Below are 12237 nucleotides of genomic sequence, written 5' to 3'. Positions count from 1 at the left end.
ACTGAACCCTGTGGGAGTCTCACTGATTAACACTGAACTCTATGGGATTCTCACTGATTAACACTGAACCCTATGGGAGTCTCACTGATTAACACTGAACCCTGTGGGAGTCTCAGTGATTAACACTGAACCCTGTGGGAGTCTCACTGATTAACACTGAACCCTATGGGAGTCTCACTGATTAACAGTGAACCCTGTGGGAGTCTCACTGATTAACACTGAACCCTGTGGGAGTCTCAGTGATTAACACTGAACCCTGTGGGAGTCTCACTGATTAACACTGAACCCTATGGGAGTCTCACTGATTAACAGTGAACCCTGTGGGAGTCTCACTGATTAACACTGAACCCTGTGGGAGTCTCACTGATTAACACTGAACCCTGTGGGAGTCTCACTTATTAACACTGAAGCCTATGGGAGTCTCACTGATTAACACTGAACCCCATGGGAGTCTCACTGATTAACACTTAACCCTATGGGAGTCTCACTGATTACCACTGAACCCTGAGGGAGTCTCACTGATTAACACTGAACCCTAAGGGAGTCTCACTGATTAACACTGAACCCTGTGGGAGTCTCACTGATTAACACTTAACCCTATTGGAGTCTCACTGATTAACACTGAAACCCTAAGGGAGTCTCACTGATTAACACTGAACCCTATGGGAGTCTCACTGATTAACACTGAACCCTGTGGGAGCTTCACTGATTAACACTGAACTCTATGGGATTCTCACTGATTAACACTGAACCCTATGGGAGTCTCACTGATTAACACTGAACCCTGTGGGAGTCTCAGTGATTAACACTGAACCCTGAGGGAGTCTCACTGATTAACACTGAACAGTGTGGGAGTCTCACTGATTAACACCAAACACTGTGGGAGTCTCAATGATTAACACTGAATCCTGTGGGAGTCTCACTGATTAACACTGAACCCTATGGGAGTCTCACTGATTAACACTGAACCATAAGGGAGTCTCACTGATTAACATTGAACCCTGTGGGAGTCTCACTGATTAACACTTAACCCTATTGGAGTCTCACTGATTAACACTGAAACCCTAAGGGAGTCTCACTGATTAACACTGAAACCTGTGGGAGTCTCACTGATTAACACTGAACCCTATGGGAGTCTCTCTGATTAACACTGAACCCTGTGGGAGTCTCACTGATTAACACTGAACTCTATGGGATTCTCACTGATTAACACTGAACCCTATGGGAGTCTCACTGATTAACACTGAACCCTGTGGGAGTCTCAGTGATTAACACTGAACCCTGAGGGAGTCTCACTGATTAACACTGAACAGTGTGGGAGTCTTACTGATTAACACTGAACCCTGTGGGAGTCTCACTGATTAACACTGAACCCTGTTGGAGTCTCAGTGATTAACACTGAACCATATGGGAGTCTCACTGATTAACACTGCACCCTGTGGGAGTCTCACTGATTAACACTGAACCCTATGGGAGTCTCACTGATTAACAGTGAACCCTGTGGGAGTCTCACTGATTAACACTGAACCCTGTGGGAGTCTCACTGATTAACACTGAACCCTGTGGGAGTCTCACTTATTAACACTGAAGCCTATGGGAGTCTCACTGATTAACACTGAACCCCATGGGAGTCTCACTGATTAACACTTAACCCTATGGGAGTCTCACTGATTACCACTGAACCCTGAGGGAGTCTCACTGATTAACACTGAACCCTAAGGGAGTCTCACTGATTAACACTGAACCCTGTGGGAGTCTCACTGATTAACACTTAACCCTATTGGAGTCTCACTGATTAACACTGAAACCCTAAGGGAGTCTCACTGATTAACACTGAACCCTATGGGAGTCTCACTGATTAACACTGAACCCTGTGGGAGCTTCACTGATTAACACTGAACTCTATGGGATTCTCACTGATTAACACTGAACCCTATGGGAGTCTCACTGATTAACACTGAACCCTGTGGGAGTCTCAGTGATTAACACTGAACCCTGAGGGAGTCTCACTGATTAACACTGAACAGTGTGGGAGTCTCACTGATTAACACCAAACACTGTGGGAGTCTCAATGATTAACACTGAATCCTGTGGGAGTCTCACTGATTAACACTGAACCCTATGGGAGTCTCACTGATTAACACTGAACCATAAGGGAGTCTCACTGATTAACATTGAACCCTGTGGGAGTCTCACTGATTAACACTTAACCCTATTGGAGTCTCACTGATTAACACTGAAACCCTAAGGGAGTCTCACTGATTAACACTGAACCCTGTTGGAGTCTCAGTGATTAACACTGAACCCTATGGGAGTCTCACTGATTAACACTGAACCCTGTGGGAGTCTCACAGATTAACACTGAACCCTGTGGGAGTCTCACTGATTAACACTGAAGCCTATGGGAGTCTCACTGATTAACACTGAACCCCATGGGAGTCTCACTGATTAACACTTAACCCTATGGGAGTCTCACTGATTAACACTGAACCCTGAGGGAGTCTCACTGATTAACACTGAACCCTAAGGGAGTCTCACTGATTAACACTGAACCCTGTGGGAGTCTCACTGATTAACACTTAACCTTATTGGAGACTCACTGATTAACACTGAAACCCTAAGGGAGTCTCACTGATTAACACTGAACCCTATGGGAGTCTCACTGATTAACACTTAACCCTATTGGAGTCTCACTGATTAACACTGAAACCTGTGGGAGTCTCACTGATTAACACTGAACCCTATGGGAGTCTCACTGATTAACACTGAACCCTGTGGGAGTCTCACTGATTAACACTGAACTCTATGGGATTCTCACTGATTAACACTGAACCCTATGGGAGTCTCACTGATTAACACTGAACCCTGTGGGAGTCTCAGTGATTAACACTGAACCCTGAGGGAGTCTCACTGATTAACACTGAACAGTGTGGGAGTCTTACTGATTAACACCGAACACTGTGGGAGTCTCAATGATTAACACTGAATCCTGTGGGAGTCTCACTGATTAACAATGAACTCTATGGGATTCTCACTGATTAACACTGAACCCTATGGGAGTCTCACTGATTAACACTGAACCCTGTGGGAGTCTCACTGATTAACACTGAACCCTAAGGAAGTCTCACTGATTAACACTTAACCCTATTGGAGTCTCACTGATTAACACTGAAACCCTAAGGGAGTCTCACTGATTAACACTGAACCCTATGGGAGTCTCACTGATTAACACTGAACCCTATGGGAGTCTCACTGATTAACACTGAACCCTGTGGGAGTCTCAGTGATTAACACTGAACCCTGAGGGAGTCTCACTGATTAACACTGAACAGTGTGGGAGTCTTACTGATTAACACCGAACACTGTGGGAGTCTCAATGATTAACACTGAATCCTGTGGGAGTCTCACTGATTAACAATGAACTCTATGGGATTCTCACTGATTAACACTGAACCCTATGGGAGTCTCACTGATTAACACTGAACCCTGTGGGAGTCTCACTGATTAACACTGAACCCTAAGGAAGTCTCACTGATTAACACTTAACCCTATTGGAGTCTCACTGATTAACACTGAAACCCTAAGGGAGTCTCACTGATTAACACTGAACCCTATGGGAGTCTCACTGATTAACACTGAACCCTGTGGGAGTCTCACTGATTAACACTGAACTCTATGGGATTCTCACTGATTAACACTGAAAACTATGGGAGTCTCACTGATTAACACTGAACCCTGTGGGAGTCTCACTGATTAACACTGAACCCTGTGGGAGTCTCACTGATTAACACTGAACCCTGTGGGAGTCTCACTGATTAACACTGAAGCCTATGGGAGTCTCACTGATTAACAATGAACCCCATGGGAGTCTCACTGATTAACACTTAACCCTATGGGAGTCTCACTGATTAACACTGAACCCTGAGGGAGTCTCACTGATTAACACTGAACCCTAAGGGAGTCTCACTGATTAACACTGAACCCTGTGGAAGTCTCACTGATTAACACTGAACCCTGTTGGAGTCTCAGTGATTAACACTGAACCATATGGGAGTCTCACTGATTAACACTGCACCCTGTGGGAGTCTCACTGATTAACACTGAACCCTATGGGAGTCTCACTGATTAACAGTGAACCCTGTGGGAGTCTCACTGATTAACACTGAACCCTGTGGGAGTCTCACTGATTAACACTGAACTCTGTGGGATTCTCACTGATTAACACTGAACCCTATGGGAGTCTCACTGATTAACACTGAACCCTGTGGGAGTCTCAGTGATTAACACTGAACCCTGAGGGAGTCTCACTGATTAACACTGAACCCTGAGGGAGTCTCACTGATTAACACTGAACAGTGTGGGAGTCTTACTGATTAACACCGAACACTGTGGGAGTCTCAATGATTAACACTGAATCCTGTGGGAGTCTCACTGATTAACAATGAACTCTATGGGATTCTCACTGATTAACACTGAACCCTATGGGAGTCTCACTGATTAACACTGAACCCTGTGGGAGTCTCACTGATTAACACTGAACCCTAAGGAAGTCTCACTGATTAACACTTAACCCTATTGGAGTCTCACTGATTAACACTGAAACCCTAAGGGAGTCTCACTGATTAACACTGAACCCTATGGGAGTCTCACTGATTAACACTGAACCCTGTGGGAGTCTCACTGATTAACACTGAACTCTATGGGATTCTCACTGATTAACACTGAAAACTATGGGAGTCTCACTGATTAACACTGAACCCTGTGGGAGTCTCACTGATTAACACTGAACCCTGTGGGAGTCTCACTGATTAACACTGAACCCTGTGGGAGTCTCACTGATTAACACTGAAGCCTATGGGAGTCTCACTGATTAACAATGAACCCCATGGGAGTCTCACTGATTAACACTTAACCCTATGGGAGTCTCACTGATTAACACTGAACCCTGAGGGAGTCTCACTGATTAACACTGAACCCTAAGGGAGTCTCACTGATTAACACTGAACCCTGTGGAAGTCTCACTGATTAACACTGAACCCTGTTGGAGTCTCAGTGATTAACACTGAACCATATGGGAGTCTCACTGATTAACACTGCACCCTGTGGGAGTCTCACTGATTAACACTGAACCCTATGGGAGTCTCACTGATTAACAGTGAACCCTGTGGGAGTCTCACTGATTAACACTGAACCCTGTGGGAGTCTCACTGATTAACACTGAACCCTGTGGGAGTCTCACTGATTAACACTGAAGCCTATGGGAGTCTCACTGATTAACACTGAACCCCATGGGAGTCTCACTGATTAACACTTAACCCTATGGGAGTCTCACTGATTACCACTGAACCCTGAGGGAGTCTCACTGATTAACACTGAACCCTAAGGGAGTCTCACTGATTAACACTGAACCCTGTGGGAGTCTCAATGATTAACACTTAACCCTATTGGAGTCTCACTGATTAACACTGAAACCCTAAGGGAGTCTCACTGATTAACACTGAACCCTATGGGAGTCTCACTGATTAACACTGAACCCTGTGGGAGTCTCACTGATTAACACTGAACTCTATGGGATTCTCACTGATTAACACTGAACCCTATGGGAGTCTCACTGATTAACACTGAACCCTGTGGGAGTCTCAGTGATTAACAGTGAACCCTGAGGGAGTCTCACTGATTAACACTGAACAGTGTGGGAGTCTCACTGATTAACACCGAACACTGTGGGAGTCTCAATGATTAACACTGAATCCTGTGGGAGTCTCACTGATTAACACTGAACCCTATGGGAGTCTCACTGATTAACACTGAACCATAAGGGAGTCTCACTGATTAACATTGAACCCTGTGGGAGTCTCACTGATTAACACTTAACCCTATTGGAGTCTCACTGATTAACACTGAAACCCTAAGGGAGTCTCACTGATTAACACTGAACCCTGTTGGAGTCTCAGTGATTAACACTGAACCCTATGGGAGTCTCACTGATTAACACTGAACCCTGTGGGAGTCTCACTTATTAACACTGAACCCTGTGGGAGTCTCACTGATTAACACTGAACCCTATTGGAGTCTCACTGATTAACACTGAAACCCTAAGGGAGTCTCACTGATTAACACTGAACCCTGTTGGAGTCTCAGTGATTAACACTGAACCCTATGGGAGTCTCACTGATTAACACTTAACCCTATGGGAGTCTCACTGATTACCACTGAACCCTGAGGGAGTCTCACTGATTAACACTGAACCCTATGGGAGTCTCACTGATTAACACTTAACCCTATTGGAGTCTCACTGATTAACACTGAAACCTGTGGGAGTCTCACTGATTAACACTGAACCCTATGGGAGTCTCACTGATTAACACTGAACCCTGTGGGAGTCTCACTGATTAACACTGAACTCTATGGGATTCTCACTGATTAACACTGAACCCTATGGGAGTCTCACTGATTAACACTGAACCCTGTGGGAGTCTCAGTGATTAACACTGAACCCTGAGGGAGTCTCACTGATTAACACTGAACAGTGTGGGAGTCTTACTGATTAACACCGAACACTGTGGGAGTCTCAATGATTAACACTGAATCCTGTGGGAGTCTCACTGATTAACAATGAACCCTATGGGAGTCTCACTGATTAACACATGAACCCTGAGGGAGTCTCACTGATTAACACTGAACCCTGTGGGAGTCTCACTGATTAACACTGAAACCTGTGGGAGTCTCACTGATTTACACTGAACCCTATGGGAGTCTCACTGATTAACACTGAACCCTATGGGAGTCTCACTGATCAACACTGAACCCTATGGGAGTCTCACTGATTAACACTTAACCCTATGGGAGTCTCACTCATTAACACTGAACCCTGTGGGAGTCTCACTGATTAACACTGAACACTGTGGGAGTGTCACTTGATTAACACTGAACCCTGTGGGAGTCGCACTGATTAACACTGAACCCTGTTGGAGTCTCAGTGATTAACACTGAACCCTATGGGAGTCTCAATGATTAACACTGCACCCTGTGGGAGTCTCACTGATTAACACTGAACCCTATGGGAGTCTCACTGATTAACAGTGAACCCTGTGGGAGTCTCACTGATTAACACTGAAACCTGTGGGAGTCTCACTGATTAACACTGAACCCTGTGGGAGTCTCACTGATTAACACTGAAGCCTATGGGAGTCTCACTGATTAACACTGAACCCCATGGGAGTCTCACTGATTAACACTTAACCCTATGGGAGCCTCACTGATTAACACTGAACCCTGAGGGAGTCTCACTGATTAACACTGAACCCTAAGGAAGTCTCACTGATTAACACTTAACCCTATTGGAGTCTCACTGATTAACACTGAAACCCTAAGGGAGTCTCACTGATTAACACTGAACCCTATGGGAGTCTCACTGATTAACACTGAACCCTGTGGGAGTCTCACTGATTAACACTGAACTCTATGGGATTCTCACTGATTAACACTGAACCCTATGGGAGTCTCACTGATTAACACTGAACCCTGTGGGAGTCTCACTGATTAACACTGAACCCTGTGGGAGTCTCACTGATTAACACTGAACCCTGTGGGAGTCTCACTGATTAACACTGAAGCCTATGGGAGTCTCACTGATTAACAATGAACCCCATGGGAGTCTCACTGATTAACACTTAACCCTATGGGAGTCTCACTGATTAACACTGAACCCTGAGGGAGTCTCACTGATTAACACTGAACCCTAAGGGAGTCTCACTGATTAACACTGAACCCTGTGGAAGTCTCACTGATTAACACTGAACCCTGTTGGAGTCTCAGTGATTAACACTGAACCATATGGGAGTCTCACTGATTAACACTGCACCCTGTGGGAGTCTCACTGATTAACACTGAACCCTATGGGAGTCTCACTGATTAACAGTGAACCCTGTGGGAGTCTCACTGATTAACACTGAACCCTGTGGGAGTCTCACTGATTAACACTGAACCCTGTGGGAGTCTCACTGATTAACACTGAAGCCTATGGGAGTCTCACTGATTAACACTGAACCCCATGGGAGTCTCACTGATTAACACTTAACCCTATGGGAGTCTCACTGATTACCACTGAACCCTGAGGGAGTCTCACTGATTAACACTGAACCCTAAGGGAGTCTCACTGATTAACACTGAACCCTGTGGGAGTCTCAATGATTAACACTTAACCCTATTGGAGTCTCACTGATTAACACTGAAACCCTAAGGGAGTCTCACTGATTAACACTGAACCCTATGGGAGTCTCACTGATTAACACTGAACCCTGTGGGAGTCTCACTGATTAACACTGAACTCTATGGGATTCTCACTGATTAACACTGAACCCTATGGGAGTCTCACTGATTAACACTGAACCCTGTGGGAGTCTCAGTGATTAACACTGAACCCTGAGGGAGTCTCACTGATTAACACTGAACAGTGTGGGAGTCTCACTGATTAACACCGAACACTGTGGGAGTCTCAATGATTAACACTGAATCCTGTGGGAGTCTCACTTATTAACACTGAACCCTATGGGAGTCTCACTGATTAACACTGAACCATAAGGGAGTCTCACTGATTAACATTGAACCCTGTGGGAGTCTCACTGATTAACACTTAACCCTATTGGAGTCTCACTTATTAACACTGAACCCTGTGGGAGTCTCACTGATTAACACTGAACCCTGTGGGAGTCTCACTGATTAACACTGAAGCCTATGGGAGTCTCACTGATTAACACTGAACCCCATGGGAGTCTCACTGATTAACACTTAACCCTATGGGAGTCTCACTGATTAACACTGAACCCTGAGGGAGTCTCACTGATTAACACTGAACCCTAAGGGAGTCTCACTGATTAACACTGAACCCTGTGGGAGTCTCACTGATTAACACTTAACCCTATTGGAGACTCACTGATTAACACTGAAACCCTAAGGGAGTCTCACTGATTAACACTGAACCCTATGGGAGTCTCACTGATTAACACTTAACCCTATTGGAGTCTCACTGATTAACACTGAAACCTGTGGGAGTCTCACTGATTAACACTGAACCCTATGGGAGTCTCACTGATTAACACTGAACCGTGTGGGAGTCTCACTGATTAACACTGAACTCTATTGGAGTCTCACTGATTAACACTGAAACCTGTGGGAGTCTCACTGATTAACACTGAACCCTATGGGAGTCTCACTGATTAACACTGAACCATAAGGGAGTCTCACTGATTAACATTGAACCCTGTGGGAGTCTCACTGATTAACACTTAACCCTATTGGAGTCTCACTGATTAACACTGAAACCCTAAGGGAGTCTCACTGATTAACACTGAACCCTGTTGGAGTCTCAGTGATTAACACTGAACCCTATGGGAGTCTCACTGATTAACACTGAACCCTGTGGGAGTCTCACAGATTAACACTGAACCCTGTGGGAGTCTCACTGATTAACACTGAAGCCTATGGGAGTCTCACTGATTAACACTGAACCCCATGGGAGTCTCACTGATTAACACTTAACCCTATGGGAGTCTCACTGATTAACACTGAACCCTGAGGGAGTCTCACTGATTAACACTGAACCCTAAGGGAGTCTCACTGATTAACACTGAACCCTGTGGGAGTCTCACTGATTAACACTTAACCTTATTGGAGACTCACTGATTAACACTGAAACCCTAAGGGAGTCTCACTGATTAACACTGAACCCTATGGGAGTCTCACTGATTAACACTTAACCCTATTGGAGTCTCACTGATTAACACTGAAACCTGTGGGAGTCTCACTGATTAACACTGAACCCTATGGGAGTCTCACTGATTAACACTGAACCCTGTGGGAGTCTCACTGATTAACACTGAACTCTATGGGATTCTCACTGATTAACACTGAACCCTATGGGAGTCTCACTGATTAACACTGAACCCTGTGGGAGTCTCAGTGATTAACACTGAACCCTGAGGGAGTCTCACTGATTAACACTGAACAGTGTGGGAGTCTTACTGATTAACACCGAACACTGTGGGAGTCTCAATGATTAACACTGAATCCTGTGGGAGTCTCACTGATTAACAATGAACTCTATGGGATTCTCACTGATTAACACTGAACCCTATGGGAGTCTCACTGATTAACACTGAACCCTGTGGGAGTCTCACTGATTAACACTGAACCCTAAGGAAGTCTCACTGATTAACACTTAACCCTATTGGAGTCTCACTGATTAACACTGAAACCCTAAGGGAGTCTCACTGATTAACACTGAACCCTATGGGAGTCTCACTGATTAACACTGAACCCTATGGGAGTCTCACTGATTAACACTGAACCCTGTGGGAGTCTCAGTGATTAACACTGAACCCTGAGGGAGTCTCACTGATTAACACTGAACAGTGTGGGAGTCTTACTGATTAACACCGAACACTGTGGGAGTCTCAATGATTAACACTGAATCCTGTGGGAGTCTCACTGATTAACAATGAACTCTATGGGATTCTCACTGATTAACACTGAACCCTATGGGAGTCTCACTGATTAACACTGAACCCTGTGGGAGTCTCACTGATTAACACTGAACCCTAAGGAAGTCTCACTGATTAACACTTAACCCTATTGGAGTCTCACTGATTAACACTGAAACCCTAAGGGAGTCTCACTGATTAACACTGAACCCTATGGGAGTCTCACTGATTAACACTGAACCCTGTGGGAGTCTCACTGATTAACACTGAACTCTATGGGATTCTCACTGATTAACACTGAAAACTATGGGAGTCTCACTGATTAACACTGAACCCTGTGGGAGTCTCACTGATTAACACTGAACCCTGTGGGAGTCTCACTGATTAACACTGAACCCTGTGGGAGTCTCACTGATTAACACTGAAGCCTATGGGAGTCTCACTGATTAACAATGAACCCCATGGGAGTCTCACTGATTAACACTTAACCCTATGGGAGTCTCACTGATTAACACTGAACCCTGAGGGAGTCTCACTGATTAACACTGAACCCTAAGGGAGTCTCACTGATTAACACTGAACCCTGTGGAAGTCTCACTGATTAACACTGAACCCTGTTGGAGTCTCAGTGATTAACACTGAACCATATGGGAGTCTCACTGATTAACACTGCACCCTGTGGGAGTCTCACTGATTAACACTGAACCCTATGGGAGTCTCACTGATTAACAGTGAACCCTGTGGGAGTCTCACTGATTAACACTGAACCCTGTGGGAGTCTCACTGATTAACACTGAACTCTGTGGGATTCTCACTGATTAACACTGAACCCTATGGGAGTCTCACTGATTAACACTGAACCCTGTGGGAGTCTCAGTGATTAACACTGAACCCTGAGGGAGTCTCACTGATTAACACTGAACCCTGAGGGAGTCTCACTGATTAACACTGAACAGTGTGGGAGTCTTACTGATTAACACCGAACACTGTGGGAGTCTCAATGATTAACACTGAATCCTGTGGGAGTCTCACTGATTAACAATGAACTCTATGGGATTCTCACTGATTAACACTGAACCCTATGGGAGTCTCACTGATTAACACTGAACCCTGTGGGAGTCTCACTGATTAACACTGAACCCTAAGGAAGTCTCACTGATTAACACTTAACCCTATTGGAGTCTCACTGATTAACACTGAAACCCTAAGGGAGTCTCACTGATTAACACTGAACCCTATGGGAGTCTCACTGATTAACACTGAACCCTGTGGGAGTCTCACTGATTAACACTGAACTCTATGGGATTCTCACTGATTAACACTGAAAACTATGGGAGTCTCACTGATTAACACTGAACCCTGTGGGAGTCTCACTGATTAACACTGAACCCTGTGGGAGTCTCACTGATTAACACTGAACCCTGTGGGAGTCTCACTGATTAACACTGAAGCCTATGGGAGTCTCACTGATTAACAATGAACCCCATGGGAGTCTCACTGATTAACACTTAACCCTATGGGAGTCTCACTGATTAACACTGAACCCTGAGGGAGTCTCACTGATTAACACTGAACCCTAAGGGAGTCTCACTGATTAACACTGAACCCTGTGGAAGTCTCACTGATTAACACTGAACCCTGTTGGAGTCTCAGTGATTAACACTGAACCATATGGGAGTCTCACTGATTAACACTGCACCCTGTGGGAGTCTCACTGATTAACACTGAACCCTATGGGAGTCTCACTGATTAACAG

The sequence above is a fragment of the Petromyzon marinus genome, unplaced genomic scaffold (assembly GCF_048934315.1).
Source record: "Petromyzon marinus isolate PM22_M1 ecotype Great Lakes invasive population unplaced genomic scaffold, UKy_Petmar_22M1.pri1.0 PM_Scaffold_4, whole genome shotgun sequence".
Taxonomy (NCBI): Eukaryota; Metazoa; Chordata; class Hyperoartia; order Petromyzontiformes; family Petromyzontidae; genus Petromyzon; species Petromyzon marinus.
The sequence above is the reverse complement of the archived record's forward strand: the minus strand, read 5'-3'. Positions refer to the sequence as shown.